Here is a 22,186-nt window from a genome sequence, read left to right as displayed (position 1 = left end):
ATGTTGAAACCAAAAGATGCAGAGTTGATAATGATAGTGCAACTTATTTGTGGCACTGCCGTTTGGGTCATATCGGTGTAAAGCGCATGAAGAAACTCCATACTGATGGGCTTTTGGAACCACTTGATTATGAATCACTTGGTACTTGCGAACCGTGCCTTATGGGTAAGATGACAAAACACCGTTCTCCGGTACTATGGAGAGAGCAACAGATTTGTTGGAAATCATACATACAGATGTATGTGGTCCGATGAATGTTGAGGCTCGTGGCGGATATCGTTATTTTCTCACCTTCACAGATGACTTAAGCAGATATGGGTATATCTACTTAATGAAACATAAGTCTGAAACATTTGAAAAGTTCAAAGAATTGCAGAGTGAAGTTGAAAATCATCATAACAAGAAAATAAAATTCCTGCGATCTGATCGTGGAGGAGAATATTTGAGTTACGACTTTGGTATACATTTGAAACAATGCGGAATAGTTTCGCAACTCACGCCACCCGGAACACCACAGCGTAATGGTGTGTCCGAACGTCGTAATCGTACTTTACTAGATATGGTGCGATCTATGATGTCTCTTACTGATTTACCGCTATCGTTTTGGGGTTATGCTCTAGAGACGGCCGCATTCACGTTAAATAGGGCACCATCAAAATCCGTTGAGACGACGCCTTATGAAATATGGTTTGGCAAGAAACCAAAGTTGTCATTTCTGAAAGTTTGGGGTTGCAATGCTTATGTGGAAAAGCTTCAACCTTATAAGCTCGAACCCAAATCGGAGAAATGTGTCTTCATAGGATATCCAAAGGAAACTATTGGATACACCTTCTATCACAGATCCGAAGGCAAAACTTTTGTTGCTAAATTTGGAAACTTTCTAGAGAAGGAGTTTCTCTCGAAAGAAGTGAGTGGGAGGAAAGTAGAACTAGATGAGGTAACTGTACCTGCTCCATTATTAGAAAGTAGTACATCACAGAAACCAGTTTCTGTGACACCTACACCAATTAGTGAGGAAGCTAATGATGATGATCATGAAGCTTCAGAACGAGATACTACTAAACCTCGTAGATCAACCAGAGTAAGATCCGCACCAGAGTGGTATGGTAATCCTGTTCTGGAAGTCATGCTACTAGATCATGATGAACCTACGAACTATGGAGAAGCGATGGTGAGCCCAGATTCCGCAAAATGGCTTGAAGCCATGAAATCTAAGATGGGATCCATGTATGAGAACAAAGTATGGACTTTGGTTGACTTGCCCAATGATCGGCAAGCAATTGAGAATAAATGGATCTTTAAGAAGAAGACTGACGCTGACGGTAATGTTACTGTCTACAAAGCTCGACTTGTCGCAAAAGGTTTTTGACAAGTTCAAGGGATTGACTACGATGAGACCTTCTCACCCGTAGCGATGCTTAAGTCTGTCCGAATCATGTTAGCAATTGCCGCATTTTATGATTATGAAATTTGGCAGATGGATGTCAAAACTGCATTCCTGAATGGATTTCTGCAAGAAGAGTTGTATATGATGCAACCGGAAGGTTTTGTCGATCCAAAGGGAGCTAACAAAGTGTGCAAGCTCCAGCGATCCATTTATGGACTGGTGCAAGCCTCTCGGAGTTGGAATAAACGCTTTGATAGTGTGATCAAAGCATTTGGTTTTGTACAGACTTTTGGAGAAGCCTGTATTTACAAGAAAGTGAGTGGGAGCTCTGTAGCATTTCTGATATTATATGTAGATGACATATTACTAATCGGAAATGATATAGAATTTCTGGATAGCATAAAGGGATACTTGAATAAGAGTTTTTCAATGAAAGACCTCGGTGAAGCTGCTTACATATCGGGCATTAAGATCTATAGAGACAGGTCAAGACGCTTAATTGGACTTTCACAAAGCACATACCTTGACAAAGTTTTGAAAAAGTTCAAAATGGATCAAGCAAAGAAAGGATTCTTGCCTATGTTACAAGGTGTGAAATTGAGTAAGACTCAATGCCCGACCAATGCAGAAGATAGAGAGAAAATGAAAGATGTTCCCTATGCTTCAGCCATAGGCTCTATCATGTATGCAATGCTGTGTACCAGACCTAATGTGTGTCTTGCTATAAGTCTAGCAGGCAGGTACCAAAGTAATCCAGGAGTGGATCACTGGACAGCGGTCAAGAACATCCTGAAATACCTGAAAAGGACTAAGGATATGTTTCTCATATATGGAGGTGACAAAGAGCTCATCGTAAATGTTTACGTTGATGCAAGCTTTGACACTGATCCAGACGATTCTAAATCGCAAACCGGATACGTGTTTACATTAAACGGTGGAGCTGTCAGTTGGTGCAGTTCTAAACAAAGCGTTGTGGCGGGATCTACATGTGAAGCGGAGTACATAGCTGCTTCGGAAGTAGCAAACGAAGGAGTCTGGATGAAGGAGTTCATATCCGATCTAGGAGTCATACCTAGTGCATCGGGTCCAATGAAAATCTTTTGTGACAATACTGGTGCAATTGCCTTGGCAAAGGAATCCAGATTTCACAAGAGAACCAAGCACATCAAGAGACGCTTCAATTCCATCTGGGATCTAGTCCAGGTGGGAGACATAGAGATTTGCAAGATACATACGGATCTGAATGTAGCAGACCCGTTGACTAAGCCTCTTCCACGAGCAAAACATGATCAGCACCAAAGCTCCATGGGTGTTAGAATCATTACTGTGTAATCTAGATTATTGACTCTAGTGCAAGTGGGCGACTGAAGGAAATATGCCCTAGAGGCAATAATTGTTGGAAATATGCCCTAGAGGCAATAATAAAAGGATTATTATTATATTTCCTTGTTCATGATAATTGTCTTTTATTCATGCTATAATTGTGTTATCCAGAAATCGTAATACATGTGTGAATACATAGACACCAACATGTCCCTAGTAAGCCTCTAGTTGACTAGCTCGTTGATCAACAGATAGTCATGGTTTCCTGACTATGGACATTGGATGTCATTGATAACGAGATCACATCATTAGGAGAATGATGTGATGGACAAGACCCAATCCTAAACATAGCACAAGATCGTATAGTTTGTTTGCTGGAGTTTTTCCAATGTCAAGTATCTTTTCCTTAGACCATGAGATCGTGTAACTCCCGGATGCCATAGGAGTGCTTTGGGTGTACCAAACGTCACAACGTAACTGGGTAACTATAAAGGTATACTACGGGTATCTCTGAAAGTGTCTATTGGGTTGACATGGATCAAGACTGGGATTTGTCACTCCGTATGATGGAGAGGTATCTCTGGGCCCACTCGGTAATGCATCATCACAATGAGCTCAAAGTGACCAAGTGTCTGGTCACGGGATCATGCATTACGGTACGAGTAAAGTGACTTGCCGGTAACGAGATTGAACGAGGTATTGGGATACCGACGATCGAATCTCGGGCAAGTAACGTACCGATTGACAAAGGGAATTGTATACGGGGTTGCTTGAATCCTCGACATCGTGGTTCATCCTATGAGATCATCGAGGAGCATGTGGGAGCCAACATGGGTATCCAGATCCTGCTGTTGGTTATTGATCGGAGAGCCATCTCGGTCATGTCTACATGTCTCCCGAACCCATAGGGTCTACACACTTAAGGTTCGGTGACGCTAGGGTTGTAGAGATATGAATATGCAGTAACCCGAAAGTTGTTCGGAGTCCCGTATGAGATCCTGGACGTCATGAGGAGTTCCAGAATGGTCCAGAGGTGAAGAATTATATATAGGAAGTGCAATTTCGGCCATCGGGAGAGTTTCGGGGGTCACCGGTATTGTACCGGGACCACCGGAAGGGTACCGGGGGTCCACCGGGTGGGGCCACCCATCTCGGAGGGCCCCATGGGCCAAAGTGGGGAGGGGAACCAGCCCATAGTGGGCTGGTGCACCCCCCTTGGCCCACCCCATGCGCCTAGGGTTGGGAACCCTAGGGTGGGGGGCGCCCCACCTGGCTTGGGGGCACTCCACCCCTTGGCCGCCGCCCCCCTAGGAGATCCCATCTCCTAGGGCCGGCGCACCCCCTAGGGGGCCTATATAAAGGGGGGGAGGGAGGGGGCAGCCGCACCCTTGAGTCTTGGCGCCTTCCTCTCCCCTACAACACCTCTCCTTCTCATAGTAGAACGGCGAAGCCCTGCTGCGGTGACCCCTGCATCCACCACCACGCCGTCGTGCTGCTGGATCTTCATCAACCTCTCCTTCCCCCTTGCTGGATCAAGAAGGACGAGACGTCACGCTGACCGTACGTGTGTTGAACGCGGAGGTGCCGTCCGTTCGGCGCTAGGATCTCCGGTGATTTGGATCACGTCGAGTACGACTTCCTCATCCCCGTTCTTTGAACGCTTCCGCGCGTGATCTACAAAGGTATGTAGATGCAATCTGATCACTCGTTGCTAGATGAACTCATAGATGGATCTTGGTGAAACCGTAGGAAAATTTTTGTTTTCTGCAATGTTCCCCAACAGTGGTATCAGAGCCAGGTTTGTGCGTAGTTCTCTTTGCACGAGTAGAACACAATTTGTTGTGGGCGTAGATGTTGTCAACTTTCTTGCCGCTACTAGTCTTATTTTGCTTCAGCGGTATTGTGGGATGAAGCGGCCCGGACCGACCTTACACGTACGCTTACGTGAGACTGGTTCCACCGACTGACATGCACTAGTTGCATAAGGTGGCTAGCGGGTGTCTGTCTCTCCCACTTTAGTTGTAGCGGATTCGATGAAAAGGTTCCTTATGAAGGGTAAATAGAAGTTGACAAATCACGTTGTGGCTTTCACGTATGTAAGAAAACGTTCTTGCTAGAACCCTATTGCAGCCATGTAAAACTTGCAACAACAATTAGAGGACGTCTAACTTTTTTTGCAGCAAGTGCTTTGTGATGTGATATGGCCAAAGTTGTGATGAATGATGAATGATATATATGTGATGTATGAGATCATGTTCTTGTAATAGGAATCACGACTTGCATGTCGATGAGTATGACAACCGGCAGGAGCCATAGGAGTTGTCTTTATTTTTTGTATGACCTGCGTGTCATTGAGAAATGCCATGTAAATTACTTTACTTTATTGCTAAACGTGTTAGCCATAGTAGTAGAAGTAATAGTTGGCGAGCAACTTCATGGAGACACGATGATGGGGATCATGATGATGGAGATCATGGTGTCATGCCGGTGACAAGATGATCATGGAGCCCCAAGATGGAGATCAAAGGAGCTATGTGATATTGGCCATATCATGTCACTATTATTATTTGATTGCATGTGATGTTTATCATGTTTTTGCATCTTGTTTACTTAGAACGACGGTAGTAAATAAGATGATCCCTCATAATAATTTCAAGAAAGTGTTTCCCCTAACTGTGCACCATTGCGACAGTTCGTTGTTTCGAAGCACCACGTGATGATCGGGTGTGATAGATTCCAACGTTCACATAGAACGGGTGTAAGACAGATTTACACATGCAAACACTTAGGTTGACTTGACGAGCCTAGCATGTACAGACATGGCCTCGGAACACAGAAGACCGAAAGGTCGAGCATGAGTCGTATAGAAGATACGATCAACATGAAGATGTTCACTGATGTTGACTAGTCCGTCTCACGTGATGATCGGACACGGCCTAGTTAACTCAGATCATGTTATACTTAGATGACTGGAGGGATGTCTATCTGAGTGGGAGTTCATTATATAATTTGATTAGATGAACTTAATTATCATGAACTTAGTATAAAATCTTTACAATATGTCTTGTAGATCAAATGGCCCACGTTGTCCTCAACTTCAACGCGTTCCTAGAGAAAACCAAGCTGAAAGACGATGGCAACAATTATACGGACTGGGTCCAGAACCTGAGGATCATCCTCATAGCTGCCAAGAAAGATTATGTCCTACAAGCACCGCTAGGTGACGCACCCGTCCCACAGAACCAAGACGTTATGAATGCTTGGCAGACACGTGCTGATGATTACTCCCTCGTTCAGTGCGGCATGCTTTACAGCTTAGAACCGGGGCTCCAAAAGCGTTTTGAGCGACACAGAGCATATGAGATGTTCGAAGAGCTGAAAATGGTTTTCCAAGCTCATGCCTGGGTCGAGAGATATGAAGTCTCCGACAAGTTCTTCAGCTGTAAGATGGAGGAAAATAGTTCTGTCAGTGAGCACATACTCACTATGTCTGGATTACATAACCGCTTAACTCAGTTGGGAGTTAATCTCCCGGATGACGCGGTCACTGACAGAATCCTTCAGTCGCTTCCACCGAGCTACAAGAGCTTTGTGATGAACTTCAACATGCAGGGGATGGAAAAGACCATTCCTGAAGTATTTGCAATGCTGAAATCAGCAGAGGTAGAAGTCAAAAAGGAACATCAAGTGTTGATGGTGAATAAAACCACTAAGTTCAAGAAAGGCAAGGGTAAGAAGAACTTCACGAAGGACGGCAAGGGAGTTGCCGCGCCCGGTAAGCAAGCTGCCGGGAAGAAGCCAAAGAATGGACCCAAGCCCGAGACTGAGTGTTTTTATTGCAAGGGAAGTGGTCACTGGAAGCGGAACTGCCCCAAATACTTAGCGGACAAGAAGGCCGGCAAAACCAAAAGGTATATGTGATATACATGTAATTGATGTGTACCTTACCAGTACTCGTAGTATCTCCTGGGTATTTGATACCGGTGTAGTTGCTCACATTTGTAACTCAAAGCAGGAGCTGCGGAATAAACGGACACTGGCGAAGAATGAGGTGACGATGCGCGTCGGGAATGGTTCCAAGGTTGAAGTGATCGCCGTCGGCACGCTACCTCTACATTTACCCACGGGATTAGTTTTAAACCTCAATAATTGTTATTTAGTACCAGCTTTGAGCATGAACATTGTATCAGGATCTCGTTTAATTCGAGATGGCTACTCATTTAAATCCGAGAATAATGGTTGTTCTATTTATATGAGAGATATGTTTTATGGTCATGCTCCTATGGTGAATGGTTTATTCTTAATGAATCTCGAGCGTAATGCTACACATATTCATAGTGTAAATACCAAAAGATGTAAGGTTGATAATGATAGTCCCACATACTTGTGGCACTGCCGCCTTGGTCACATAGGTGTCAAACGCATGAAGAAGCTCCATGCAGATGGACTTTTAGAGTCTCTTGATTACGAATCATTTGACACGTGCGAACCATGCCTCATGGGTAAGATGACCAAGACTCCGTTCTCAGGAACAATGGAGCGAGCAACCAACCTATTGGAAATCGTACATACTGATGTGTGCGGTCCAATGAGTGTTGAGGCTCGTGGTGGCTATTGTTATGTTCTCACCCTCACTGATGACTTGAGTAGATATGGGTATGTCTACTTAATGAAACACAAGTCTGAAACCTTTGAAAAGTTCAAGGAATTTCAGAGTGAGGTTGAGAATCAACGTGATAGAAAAATCAAGTTTTTGCGATCAGATCGTGGAGGAGAATACTTGAGTCACGAATTTGGCACACACTTAAGAAAATGTGGAATAGTTTCACAACTCACGCCGCCTGGAACACCTCAGCGTAATGGTGTGTCCGAACGTCGTAATCGCACTCTATTGGATATGGTGCGATCTATGATGTCTCTTACCGATTTACCGCTGTCATTTTGGGGCTATGCTTTAGAGACTGCCACATTCACTTTAAATAGGGCTCCGTCGAAATCCGTTGAGACAACACCGTATGAATTATGGTTTGGGAAGAAGCCTAAGCTGTCGTTTCTAAAAGTTTGGGGATGCGATGCTTATGTCAAGAAACTTCAACCTGAAAAGCTTGAACCCAAGTCAGAAAAATGCGTCTTCATAGGATACCCTAAAGAAACTATTGGGTATACCTTCTACCTCAGATCCGAAGGCAAGATCTTTGTTGCCAAGAATGGATCCTTTCTAGAGAAAGAGTTTCTCTCGAAAGAAGTAAGTGGGAGGAAAGTAGAGCTTGATGAAGTACTGCCTCTTGAAGCAGAGAGTAGCGCAGCTCAGGAAAATGTTCCTGTGGTGCCTGCACCAATTAGAGAGGAAGTTAATGATGATGATCAAGATATTTCTGATCAAGCTCCTACTGAACTTCGAAGGTCCACAAGGACACGTTCCGCACCAGAGTGGTACGGCAACCCTGTCTTGGAAATCATGTTGTTAGACAACGGTGAACCTTCGAACTATGAAGAAGCGATGGCGGGCCCGGATTCCGACAAATGGCTGGAAGCCATGAAATCTGAGATAGGATCCATGTATGAAAACGAAGTATGGACTTTGACTGACTTGCCCGATGATCGGCGAGCCATAGAAAATAAATGGATCTTTAAGAAGAAGACAGACGCGGATGGTAATGTGACCATCTATAAAGCTAGGCTTGTCGCTAAGGGTTATCGACAAGTTCAAGGGGTTGACTACGATGAGACATTCTCTCCCGTGGCAAAGTTGAAGTCCATCCGAATCATGTTAGCAATTGCCGCATACTATGATTATGAGATATGGCAAATGGATGTCAAAACGGCATTCCTTAACGGTTATCTTAAGGAAGAACTGTATATGATGCAGCCGAAAGGTTTTGTCGATCCTAAGAATGCTGACAAGGTGTGCAAGCTCCAACACTCGATTTATGGGCTGGTGCAAGCATCTCGAAGTTGGAACATTCGTTTTGATGAGATGATCAAAGCATTTGGGTTTATGCAGACTTATGGAGAAGCCTGCGTTTACAAGAAAGTGAGTAGGAGCTCTGTAGCATTTCTCATATTATATGTAGATGACATACTTTTGATGGGAAATGATATAGAGCTTTTGGACAGCATTAAGGCCTACTTGAATAAGAGTTTTTCAATGAAGGACCTTGGAGAAGCTGCTTATAAATTAGGCATCAAGATCTATAGAGATAGATCAAGATGCCTCATAGGTCTTTCACAAAGCACATACCTTGATAAGATTTTGAAGAAGTTCAAAATGGATCAGTCCAAGAAAGGGTTCTTGCCTGTTTTGCAAGGTGTGAAATTGAGCTCAGCTCAATGTCCGACCACGGCAGCAGAGATAGAAGAGATGAATGCCATCCCCTATGCCTCAGCCATAGGTTCTATTATGTATGCCATGCTGTGTACCAGACCTGATGTAAACCTTGCCGTAAGTTTGGTAGGAAGGTACCAAAGTAATCCCGGCAAGGAACACTGGACAGCGGTCAAGAATATCCTGAAGTACCTGAAAAGGACTAAGGAAATGTTTCTCGTTTATGGAGGTGACGAAGAGCTCGTCGTAAAGGGTTACGTCGACGCTAGCTTTGACACAGATCTGGATGACTCTAAGTCACAAACCAGATACGTGTATATTTTGAATGGTGGGGCAGTAAGCTAGTGTAGTTGCAAGCAAAGCGTTGTGGCGGGATCTACATGTGAAGCGGAGTACATGGCAGCCTCGGAGGCAGCACATGAAGCAGTCTGGGTGAAGGAGTTCATTACCGACCTAGGAGTCATACCCAATGCGTCGGGCCCGATGACTCTCTTCTGTGACAACACTGGAGCTATTGCCCTTGCCAAGGAGCCCAAGTTTCACAGGAAGACCAGGCATATCAAGCGCCGCTTCAACTCCATTCGTGAAAGTGTTCAAAATGGAGACATAGAGATTTGTAAAGTACATACAGACCTGAATGTAGCAGATCCGTTGACTAAACCTCTCCCTAGAGCAAAACATGATCAACACCAGAATTCCATGGGTGTTCGATTCATCACAATGTAACTAGATTATTGACTCTAGTGCAAGTGGGAGACTGTTGGAAATATGCCCTAGAGGCAATAATAAAAGGATTATTATTATATTTCCTTGTTCATGATAATTGTCTTTTATTCATGCTATAATTGTGTTATCCGGAAATCGTAATACATGTGTGAATACATTGACACCAACATGTCCCTAGTAAGCCTCTAGTTGACTAGCTCGTTGATCAACAGATAGTCATGGTTTCCTGACTATGGACATTGGATGTCATTGATAACGGGATCACATCATTAGGAGAATGATGTGATGGACAAGACCCAATCCTAATCATAGCACAAGATCGTATAGTTCGTTTGCTGGAGTTTTTCCAATGTCAAGTATCTTTTCCTTAGACCATGAGATTGTGTAACTCCCAGATGCCGTAGGAGTGCTTTGGTTGTACCAAACGTCACAACGTAACTGGGTGACTATAAAGGTATACCACGGGTATATCCGAAAGTGTCTGTTGGGTTGACACGGATCAAGACTGGGATTTGTCACTCCGTATGACGGAGAGGTATCTCTGGGCCCACTCGGTAATGCGTCATCACAATGAGCTCAAAGTGACCAAGTGTCTGGTCACGGGATCATGCATTATGGTACGAGTAAAGTGACTTGCCGGTAACGAGATTGAACGAGGTATTGGGATACCGACGATCGAATCTCGGGCAAGTAACATACCGATTGACAAAGGGAATTGTATACGGGGTTGCTTGAATCCTCGATATCGTGGTTCATCTGATGAGATCATCGAGGAGCATGTGGGAGCCAACATGGGTATCCAGATCCCGCTGTTGGTTATTGACCGGAGAGCCATCTCGGTCATGTCTACATGTCTCCCGAACCCGTAGGGTCTACACACTTAAGGTTCGGTGACGCTAGGGTTGTAGAGATATGAATATGCAGTAACCCGAAAGTTGTTCGGAGTCCCGGATGAGATCCTGGACATCACGAGGAGTTCCGGAATGGTCCGGAGGTGAAGAATTATATATAGGAAGTGCAGTTTCGGCCATCGGGAGAGTTTCGGGGGTCACCGGTATTGTACCGGGACCACCGGAAGGGTCCTGGGGGTCCACCGGGTGGGGCCACCCATCCCGGAGGTCCCCATGGGCCAAAGTGGGGAGGGGAACCAGCCCATGGTGGGCTGGTGCGCCCCCCTTGGCCCGCCCCATGCGCCTAGGGTTGGGAACCCTAGGGTGGGGGGCGCCCCACCTGGCTTGGGGGGCACTCCACCCCTTGGCCGCCGCCCCCCCTTGGAGATCCCATCTCCTAGGGCCGGCACACCCCCTAGGGGGCCTATATAAAGGGGGGAGGGAGGGGGCAGCCGCACCCTTGAGTCTTGGCGCCTCCCTCTCCCCTGCAACACCTCTCCCACTCGTAGTAGAACGGCGAAGCCCTGCTGCGGTGACCCCTGCATCCACCACCACGCCGTCGTGCTGCTGGATCTTCATCAACCTCTCCTTCCCCCTTGCTGGATCAAGAAGGAGGAGACGTCACGCTGACCGTACGTGTGTTGAACGCGGAGGTGCCGTCCGTTCGGCGCTAGGATCTCCGGTGATTTGGATCACGTCGAGTACGACTTCCTCATCCCCGTTCTTTGAACGCTTCCGCGCGTGATCTACAAAGGTATGTAGATGCAATCCGATCACTCATTGCTAGATGAACTCATAGATGGATCTTGGTGAAACCATAGGAAATTTTTGTTTTCTGGAACGTTCCCCAACAATAATAATGTTATTATTTTATTTCCTTATATCATGATATATGGTTATTATTCATGCTAGAATTGTATTATCCGGAAACATAATACTTGTGTGAATACATAGACAAACCAAATGTCACTAGTATGCCTCTACTTGACTAGCTCATTAATCAAAGATGGTTATGTTTCCTAACCATAGACATGTGTTGTCATTTGATTAACGGGATCACATTATTTGGAGAATGATGTGATTGACATGACCCATTCCATTAGCTTAGCACCTGATCGTTTAGTATGTTGCTATTGCTTTCTTCATGACTTATACATGTTCCTGTGACTATGAGATTATGCAACTCCCGTTCGCCGAAGGAACACTTTGTGTGCTACCAAACATCAGAACGTAACTGGGTGATTATAAAGGAGCTCTACAGGTGTCTCCAAAGGTACATGTTGGGTCAGCGTATTTCGAGATTAGGATTTGTCACTCCGATTGTCAGAGAGGTATCTCTGGGCCCTCTCGGTAATGCACATCACATAAGCCTTGCAAGCATTTCAACTAATGAGTTAGTTGCGAGATGATGTATTACAAAATGAGTAAAGAGACTTGCCGGTAACGAGATTGAACTAGGTATTGAGATACCGACGATCGAATCTCGGGCAAGTAAAATACCGATGACAAAGGGAACAACGTATGTTGTTATGCGGTCTGACCGATAAAGATCTTCGTAGAATATGTAGGAGCCAATATGAGCATCCAGGTTCTGCTATTGGTTATTGACCGGAGACGTGTCTCGGTCATGTCTACATTGTTCTCGAACCCGTAGGGTCCGCACGCTTAAGGTTTCGATGACAGTTATATTATGAGTTTATGAGTTTTGATGTACCGAAGTTAGTTCGGAGTCCCGGATGTGATCACGGACATAACGAGGAGTCTTGAAATGGCCGAGACATAAAGATTGATATATTAGACGGCTATATTCAGACACTGGAAGTGTTCCGGGTGATTTCGGAGAAAACCGGAGAGCCAGAGGGTTACCGGAACCCTACCGGGAGAAGTAATGGGCCATATGGGCCTTAGTGGAGAGAGAGAGGGGCAGCCAGGGTGGGCCGCGCGCCTCCTCCCCCTGGTCCGAATTGGACTAGGAGAGGGGGGGCGGCGCCCCCCTTTCCTTCTCCCTCCCCACTTCCTTCCCCCTCCTAGTAGGAGTCCTACTCCTACTAGGAGGAGGACTCCTCCTGGCACGCCAATAGGGTCCGGCCGGCCTCCTCCCCTTGCTCCTTTATATAGGGGGGCAAGGGGCACCCCTAGACACACAAGTTGATCCACGTGATCATATTCTTAGCCGTGTGCGGTGCCCCCTTCCACCATAATCCTCGATAATATTGTAGCGGTGCTTAGGCGAAGCCCTGCGACGGTAATACATCAAGATCGTCACCACGCCGTCGTGCTGACGGAACTCTACCCCGACACTTTGCTGGATCGGAGTCCAGGGATCGTCATCGAGCTGAACGTGTGCTAAAACTCGGAGGTGCCGTAGTTTTGGTGCTTGATCGGTCGGGCCGTGAAGACGTACGACTACATCAACCGCGTTGTGCTAACGCTTCCGCTATCGGTCTACAAGGGTACGTAGATCACACTCTCCCCTCTCATTGCTATGCATCACCATGATCTTGCGTGTGCGTAGGAATTTTTTTGAAATTACTACGTTCCCCAACATCTACATCATGTCATCTTACCTAAGGCATTACTCTGTTCTTATGAACTTAATACTCTAGCTGCATGATGGATAGCCATCGATGTGTGGAGTAATAGTAGTAGATGCAGGCAAGAGTCGGTCTACTTGTCACGGACGTGATGCCTATATAAATGATCATGCCTAGATATTCTCATAATTATTCGCTTTTCTATCAATTGCTCGACAGTAATTCGTTGACCCACCATAATACTTATGCAATCTTGAGAGAAGCCACTAGTGAAACCTATGGCCCCCGGGTCTATTTTCCATAATATAAGTTTCCAATCTATTTTACTTTGCAATCTTTACTTTCAATCTGTATCATAAAAATACCAAAAATATTTATCTTATCATTATTATCTCTATTAGATCTCACTCTTGTAAGTGACCGTGAAGGGATTGACAACCTCTTTATTGCGTTGGTTGCGAGGTTCTTATTTGATTGTGTAGGTACGAGGGACTTGCGTGTGGCCTCCTACTGGATTGATACCTTGGTTCTCAAAAACTGAGGGAAATACTTATGCTACTATGCTGCATCACCCTTTCCTCTTCAAGGGAAAACCAACGCAGTGCTCAAGAGGTAGCAATCACGGATCTAATCCGCATCATTGCTACTAACATCTTTCAACTTAGTTTTCTCTAGGAACATATCAAAAATAAAACAGGGAGATAAACGCGAGCTATTGATCTACAACATAGATATGCCAATACTACCAGGACTAAGTTCATGATAAATTTAAAGTTCAATTAATCATATTACTTAAGAACTCCCACTTACATAGACATCTCTCTAATCATCTAAGTGATCACGTGATCCATATCAACTAAACCATGTCCGATCATCACGTGAGATGGAGTAGTTTTCAATGGTGAACATCACTATGTTGAACATATCTACTATATGATTGACGCTCGACCTTTCGGTATCTGTGTTCCGAGGCCATATCTGCATATGCTAGGTTCGTCAAGTTTAACCCGAGTATTCTGTGTGTGCAAAACTGGCTTGCACCCGTTGTATGTGAACGTAGAGCTTATCATGCCCGATCATCACGTGGTGTCTCGGCACGACGAACTGTAGCAATGGTGCATACTCAGGGAGAACAATTATACCTTGAAATTTAGTGAGAGATCATCTTATAATGCCACCGCCGAACTAAGCAAAATAAGATGCATAAAGGTAAACATCACATGCAATCAATGTAAGTGATATGATATGACCATCATCATCTTGTGCCTTTGATCTCCATCTCCAAATCACCGTCATGATCACCATCGTCACCGGCTTGACACCTTGATCTCCATCGAAGCATCGTTGTCGTCTCGCCAACTATTGCTTCTACGACTATCGCTGTCGCTTAGTGATAAAGTAAAGCAATTACATGGCGATTGCATTTCATACAATAAAGCGACAACCATATGGCTCCTGCGAGTTGCCGATAACTATGTTGCAAAACATGATCATCTCATACAATAAAATTTAGCATCATGTCTTGACCATATCACATCACAACATGCCCTTTAAAAACAAGTTAGACGTCCTCTACTTTGTTGTTGCAAGTTTTACGTGGCTGCTACGGGCTGAGCAAGAACCGTTCTTACCTACGCATCAAAAACCACAACGCGGTATAATGATTGCTTTTTGATCTTCAGAAAGAACCCTGTTCATTGAATCTGATTCAACTAAAGTTGGAGAAACAGACACCCACTAGCTACCTGTGTGCGAAGCACGTCGGTAGAACCAGTCTCGCGTAAGCGTACGCGTAATGTCGGTCTGAGCCGCTTCATCCAAAAATGCCGTTAAATCAAGAATCAACTAGTGACGGCAAGCAATATGTATATACCCACGCCCACAACTCCTTTGTGTTCTACTCATGCATATAACATCTACGCATAAACCTGGCTCAGATGCCAGTGTTGGGGAACGCAGTAATTTCGAATAATTTCCTACGCACACGCAAGATCATGGTGATGCATAGCAACGAGAGGGGAAGAGTGTTGTCCGCGTACCCTCGTAGACCGTAAGCGGAAGCGTTATGACAACGCGGTTGATGTAGTTGTATGTCTTCACGATCGACCGATCCTAGTACCGAAAGTACGGCACCTCCGCGATCTGCACACGTTCGGCTCGGTGACGTCCCACGAACTCTCGATCCAGCTGAGTGTCGAGGGAGAGCTTCGTCAGCACGATGGCATGATGATGGTGATGATGATGCTACCGTCGCAGGGCTTCGCCTAAGCACTACGATGATATGACCGAGGTGGATTATGGTGGAGGGGGCACCACGCATGGCTAAGAGATTAATGATCAACTTGTGTGTCTATGGGGTGCCCCCTGGCCATGTATATAAAGGATGGAGGGAGGAGGAGGCCGGCCCTCATAGGGTGCGCCCAAGTGTGGAGTCCTACTAGGACTCCCTAGTCCTAGTAGGATTCCACCTCCCACATGGAATAGGAAAAAGGGAAGGGAGAAGGAGAAGGAAGGAAGGGGTGCCCCCTTTCCCTAGTCCATTTCGGACCAGTCCATGGGGAAGGGGCGTGGCCACCCTTGAGGCCTTTCTCTCCTTTCCCGTATGGCCCATTAAGGCCCAATACGAATTCCCGTAACTCTTCGGTACTCCGAAAAATACCCGAATCACTGGGAACCTTTCCGATGTCCAAATATAGCCTTCCAATAGATCAATCTTTACGTCTCGACCATTTCGAGACTCCTTGTCATGTCCCCAATCTCATCCGGGACTCGGAACAAATTTCGGTCATCAAATCACATAACTCATAATACAAATCGTCACAGAACGTTAAGCGTGCGGACCCTACGGGTTCGAGAACTATGTAGACATGACCGAGACACATCTCCGGACAATAACCAATAGCGGAACCTGGATGCTCATATTGGCTCCTACATATTCTACGAAGATCTTTATCGGTCAAACCGCATAACAACATACGTTGTTCCCTTTGTCATCGGTATGTTACTTACCCGAGATTCGATCATTGATATCTCAATACCTAGTTCAATCTCATTACCGGCAAGTCTCTTTACTCGTTCCGTAATGCATCATCCCGCAACTAACTCATTAGTCACATTGCTTGCAAGGCTTATAGTGATGTGCATTACTGAGAGGGCCTAGAGATACCTCTTTGACAATCGGAGTGACAAATCCTAATCTCGATCTATGCCAACTCAACAAACACCATCTGAGACACCTATAAAGCACCTTTATAATCACCCAATTACATTGTGACGTTTGATAGCACACAAGGTGTTCCTCCGGTATTCAGGAGTTGCATAATCTCATAGTCTGAGGAACATGTATAAGTCATGAAGAAAGCAATAGCAATAAACTAAACGATCATAGTGCTAAGCTAACGGATGGGTCTTGTCCATCACATCATTCTCTAATGATGTGATCCTGTTCATCAAATGACAACACATGTCTATGGCTAGGAAACTTAACCATCTTTGATTAACGAGCTAGTCAAGTAGAGGCATACTAGGGACACTGTTTTGTCTATGTATTCACACGTGTACTAAGTTTCCGGTTAATACAATTCTAGCATGAATAATAAACATTTATCATGATAAAAGGAAATATAAATAACAACTTTATTATTTCCTCTAGGGCATATTTCCTTCATCTTCCTACTGTCAAGAAGAAATATGACATTCTTATTGTTGGGGACGTGCATATTCTCGTTGAGGTGACTTAGTGTTATTCAAAAATTCTCCGATTTCATGTTATTCGGAAAGAGTTTGTTAACAAGACTTGATCAACCTTGTTAGTGGATTCCTTTTGATGAGCATGAGATGGATGAAGTTAGAAAGCACAACTCTCTGTACCCTCTTTTTACTTTCTGTTATTTAGATTAAATAAAGCTTATTTTCTATGTGTTTTCTGAATTATCCTTTCAATAAAAAATACCTCGAAAATAAAAGTTCTCCAAATGCCCTAAAATTTTTAGACGATTTTTGTAGAATATTTAAGAATTATTGGCACTGAGAACACACCAGGGGGCCACACCACCTGGCCACAAGGGTCCAGGGCGCGCCCCTGCCTCGTGGACCCCATGTGGGCCCCCTCCACGTATTCCAGCACCCACACACTTTGTCTTCCTCGAGAAAAAAAATCCTCCCACAGCTCAAACCCAAGTTCTAGCTCATTGCTGCTATTTTCGATCTCCTTGCTCAAAGCTCCATTCACAAAACTGCTTTGGGGGATTGTTCTTCGGTATGTGACTCCTCCAATGGTCCAATTAGGTTTTGTTCTAGTGCTTTTTAATGCAAATTTTTGCTGCTTAGGTGACCCTGTTCTTGAGCTTGCATGTCAAATTTATGTGGTCAAAAGTAGTTTTAATGCATGATATGGCCTCAAGGCACTTGTGGGAGTAGTTGCTATCAATCTTGTTGAGTTTGATTCACTTTTATTTTGAGTCACTAAAATTTTGAGAAATTTTTCAAAGAAAGAAAATGAGGAAGATATTGTTGAGGGGCTCGTCGAGCCAAAGCTCGAAGGATAAGCAAAGTGAAGAGAATAAGAAGCCCAAATATAATCTCCCTCGCACTGTGGAGGTTCGGCCGTGCGAATGGCCTTATGATGAGTTCTTGAGAATAGCCGGGATTTATGAAGACTTTTATTATTTGGCTGAGAATGCAGGCCTCATCGATTTTCTCCACGACCAGCGCGAACAGTATCTCCTACTCACTAATATTTTCGTACAATTTTTTTAATTTCATGCTAAGAAATCACCATCTTCAGTGGAATTTCACTTATATGATGAGGTTAAGGAGATGTCACTATATGATTTTTGTCGAGTCTGTAAGATACCCTTTGCGGGCGGCATAGAGGAACCACATCGTAATGATGGGGAAGGATTTATTGATACAATTGCTGTAGAGGAAACGAGGAAAGTTTCCAATGCAAGAATTACTAGCATACATTTTCCTGTTCTACGTTACTCTGCAATATTTGCTAGTAGATGCTTAAATGGTCGCAGGAACAGTGGAAATCTCAGTGCTCCTAATATTGTTATTTTGCGCCATCCTTTGTTTCCTGATACCACTTTCAGTTTAGGCGCTATTGTTGCTAAACGATTAAATCTGAACCGTACAAAGGGCCCCATCTTCGGAGGCATCTTTGCTTCGCGCCTTGCTGCACACTTTAGGATACCTAATAGGCATTATTAGAAAAAGGAAATGTGGCTGCCCTCTATTTTTCTAGATTATAAGAGTATGGTAGCACATGATTTTATTGTTAAAGATAAGAAGAAGGTGCTTAAGTATAGATTGATATTTGATAAAAACTACTATGAGATTATTACCTTGCCTGCGCCCTCTTTGTTTAACATAGTTTCAGGCACATACCTCATTTTGCCAGAGGCCGTTTATGCATACTAGAGCCTGACACCAGTTCCAGAGCCTGAGCCGGAGCCACCACTTGATCCTTATCGTCAGTCTATTTATAAGTGGGATTCGGAGGAGATCGCCAACCAGTGGCACCCAGAGGACACTCCTCCGTACACCGGAGAGGGCAGCTTTGAGCCATGGCCATATACCAACTTAGGCCAAAAGCTTAAGCTTGGGGGAGTACGTATTTCTCACCGACATTACATTCATGTTCACACACTCATTCCAGTTGTCGGTGCTCATACTTTTTCACTGTACTATCCATGCTAGTTTATTTTCTTTTTAAGCCTTCTTCTTGTGTGTTTGAAAAATCTTAATAAAAACAAAAAAACAGTTGTAGCTTTTAGCCAGTTTACTTCCCATGCCTGTAGTAGTAACTAAAAGAAAACCCAAAAAGATTTCTCGTTCTTCTTTTGCTTGTTGGGAGCTTTCCCGTGTAAATAGTTTTGTTTCTTTTCTTTTCTTTGGGGGTCGAGAGGAGAAGACCATGATGAAAATGTTGAGTGGCTCTCATATGCATTATTGTTGATTTAACAAAGAGCCCATATTACCTTTTCTTCTCCCTTGTATTGAATGCTTGCAGATTCCAGCTTAGTCCAATGCACATGCACTATTATTATTATCCACACCGTTCGGTCGTGCAAGTGAAAGGCAATAATGACGATATATGATGAACTGATTGAGATGATAAAAGCTGGTATGAAATCGACTTATCTTGTTTTTGTAAATATGATTAGTTCATCATTCCAGATTCAGCCTATTATGAATGAAACATGTTTGCAATGACAATTAGAGATTATAGTTGCTCATGCCATGCTTAATTATCTAGGAGTTTATAATGGTTTACCTTGCATGCCAACATGCTATTAAAATGGTTGTGATGTGGTATGATAGGGTGGTATCCTCCTTTGAACGATTCGAGTGGCTTGACTTGGCACATATTCACGCATGAAGTTGAAACAAAATCAACATAGTCTCCACGATATTTATGTTCATGGTGAATTATATCCTACTCATGCTTGCACTCAGTGTTGATTAATTTTAATGCATGTTCATGACTGTTGTCGCTCTCTAGCTAGTCACTTCCCAGTCTCTTTCTAGCCTTCACTTGTACTAAGCAGGAATACTTATTGTGCATCCACTTCCATAAACCCCAAAAGTTATTCCATATGAGTCCACCATACCTTCCTATATGCGGTATCTACCTTCCATTCCAAGTAAATTTGCATGTGCCAAACTCTAAACCTTCAAATGAAATTCTGCTTTGTACGCTCGAATAGCTCATGTATCAACTAGGGTTGTCTATATCTTCCATGCTATGTGGGTTAATCTCACGAGGAGTGGACTCCGCTCCTCATTCACGAGAAAATAGCTGGTAACCGGGATGCCCAGTCCCATGCTTAAATTAAATAATTGCAAACAAAACTCCCCAGGATTGTTGTTAGTTGGAGGCACCCATTGTTTCGGACAAGCCATGGATTGATGTTTGTTGGTTGTGTGGGAGTATAAACTTTACCATTATGTTTGGGAACCGCCTATAATGTGTGTAGCATGGAAGATATAGAGATCTCTTGGTTGTTATGTTGACAATGAAAATATACCACTCAAAATATTATTTATCTCTATTTCAAAAATCGAGTTGTGGCACCTCTACAAATCCCTGCTCCCTCTATGAAGGACCTATCTATTTACTTTTATGTTGAGTCATCATCCTTTTATTAAAAGGCATCAGTTGGAGAGCACCGCTGTCATGTGCATGCATTACTATTAGTTTACATTGGGTATGACTGTGACTGGATCTCTTTTACCATGAATTACAATGTTTAGTCAGTCCTTGATCTTCAGAGGTGCTCTGCATTTATGTTTTGCGGTCTCAGAAAAGGCTAGTGAGATACCATCTTGTTATATCATATTATGATTGTTTTGAGAAAGTGTTGTCATCCGAGATTTACTGTTATTGCTCGCTAGTTGATTATGCCATTGATATGAGTAAACATGAGACCTAAATTTTATTGTGAATATGGTTTGTTCACAATCTTTGCTGAAAACTTGAGTGCTAGCTTTACATATTTACAACAACAAGATCAAAAAGGTTTGTAAAAGTTTTTCTTTATCACTTTCAGTTTGTCAATTGAATTGCTTGAGGACAAGCAAAAGTTTAAGCTTGGGGGAGTTGATACGTCTCCATCGTATCTACCTTTCCAAAGACTTTTGTCCTTGTTTTGGAATCTAACTTGCATGATTTGAATGGAACTAACCCGGACTGACGCTGTTTTCAGCAGAATTGCTATGGTGTTATTTTTGTGCAGAAATAAAAGTTCTCAGAATGACCTGAAACTTGACGAAGAATATTTTTGGAATTTATAAAAAATACTGGCGAAAGAATCAACATCAGGGGGCCCACACCCTGTCCATGAGGGTGGGGGGCACGCCCGCGCCCCCTGTCTCGTGGGCCCCTTGAGGCTCCACCGACGTCAACTCCAACTCTATATATTCACGTTTGGGGAGAAAAAAATCAGAGAGAAGGATTCATCATGTTTTACGATACAAAGCCGCCGCCAAGCCCTAATCTCTCTCGGGAAGGCTGATCTGGAGTCCGTTCGGGGCTCCGGAGTGGGGAATCCGTCGCCATCGTCAGCATCAACCTTCCCCCATCACCAATTTCATGGTGCTCACCGCCGTGCGCGAGTAATTCCATCGTAGGCTAGTTTTGTTAGGGTTCGATCCCTGGTATCCATTATGTTCTGAGATTGATGTTGCTATGACTTTGCTATGCTTAATGCTTGTCACTAGGGCCCGAGTGCCATGATTTCAGATCTGAACCTATTATGTTTTCATGAATATATGTGATTTCTTGATCCTATCTCGCAAGTCAATAGTCACCTACTATGTGTTATGATCTAGTGACCCCGAAGTGACAATAATCGGGACCACTCCCGGTGATGACCGTAGTTTGAGGAGTTCATGTATTGACTAAGTGTTAATGCTTTGGTCCGGTACTCTATTAAAAGGAGGCCTTAATATCCCTTAGTTTCCAATAGGACCCCGCTGCCACGGGAGGGCAGGACAAAGATGTCATGCAAGTTCTTTTCCATAAGCACGTATGACTATATTCGGAATACATGTTTGCGTTACATTGATGAACTGGAGCTAGTTCTATGTCATCCTATGTTATAACTGTTGCATTAGGAATCGCATCCGACATAATTATCCATCAGCTGTTACTTTTGCCACCGTTACCGTTACTTCCATATTACTTTTCTACTAAATACTTTGCTGCAGATATTAAGTCTTTCAGGTGCGGTTGAATTGAAACTCAACTGTTAATACTTGAGAATATTCTTTGGCTCCCCTTATGTCGAATCAATAAATTTGGGTTGAATACTCTACCCTTGAAAACTATTGCGATCCCCTATATTTGTGGGTTATCAACAAACACCATCGGAAAAACATGTAGATCATCTTTATAATCACCCAGTTACGTTGTGACGTTTGATAGCACACAAGGTGTTCCTCCGGTATTCGGGAGTTGCATAATCTCATAGTCATAGGAACCTGTATAAGTCAT

The sequence above is a fragment of the Triticum aestivum genome, chromosome 7A (assembly GCF_018294505.1).
Source record: "Triticum aestivum cultivar Chinese Spring chromosome 7A, IWGSC CS RefSeq v2.1, whole genome shotgun sequence".
Taxonomy (NCBI): domain Eukaryota; kingdom Viridiplantae; phylum Streptophyta; class Magnoliopsida; order Poales; family Poaceae; genus Triticum; species Triticum aestivum.
This window is presented reverse-complemented; position numbering follows the sequence as displayed.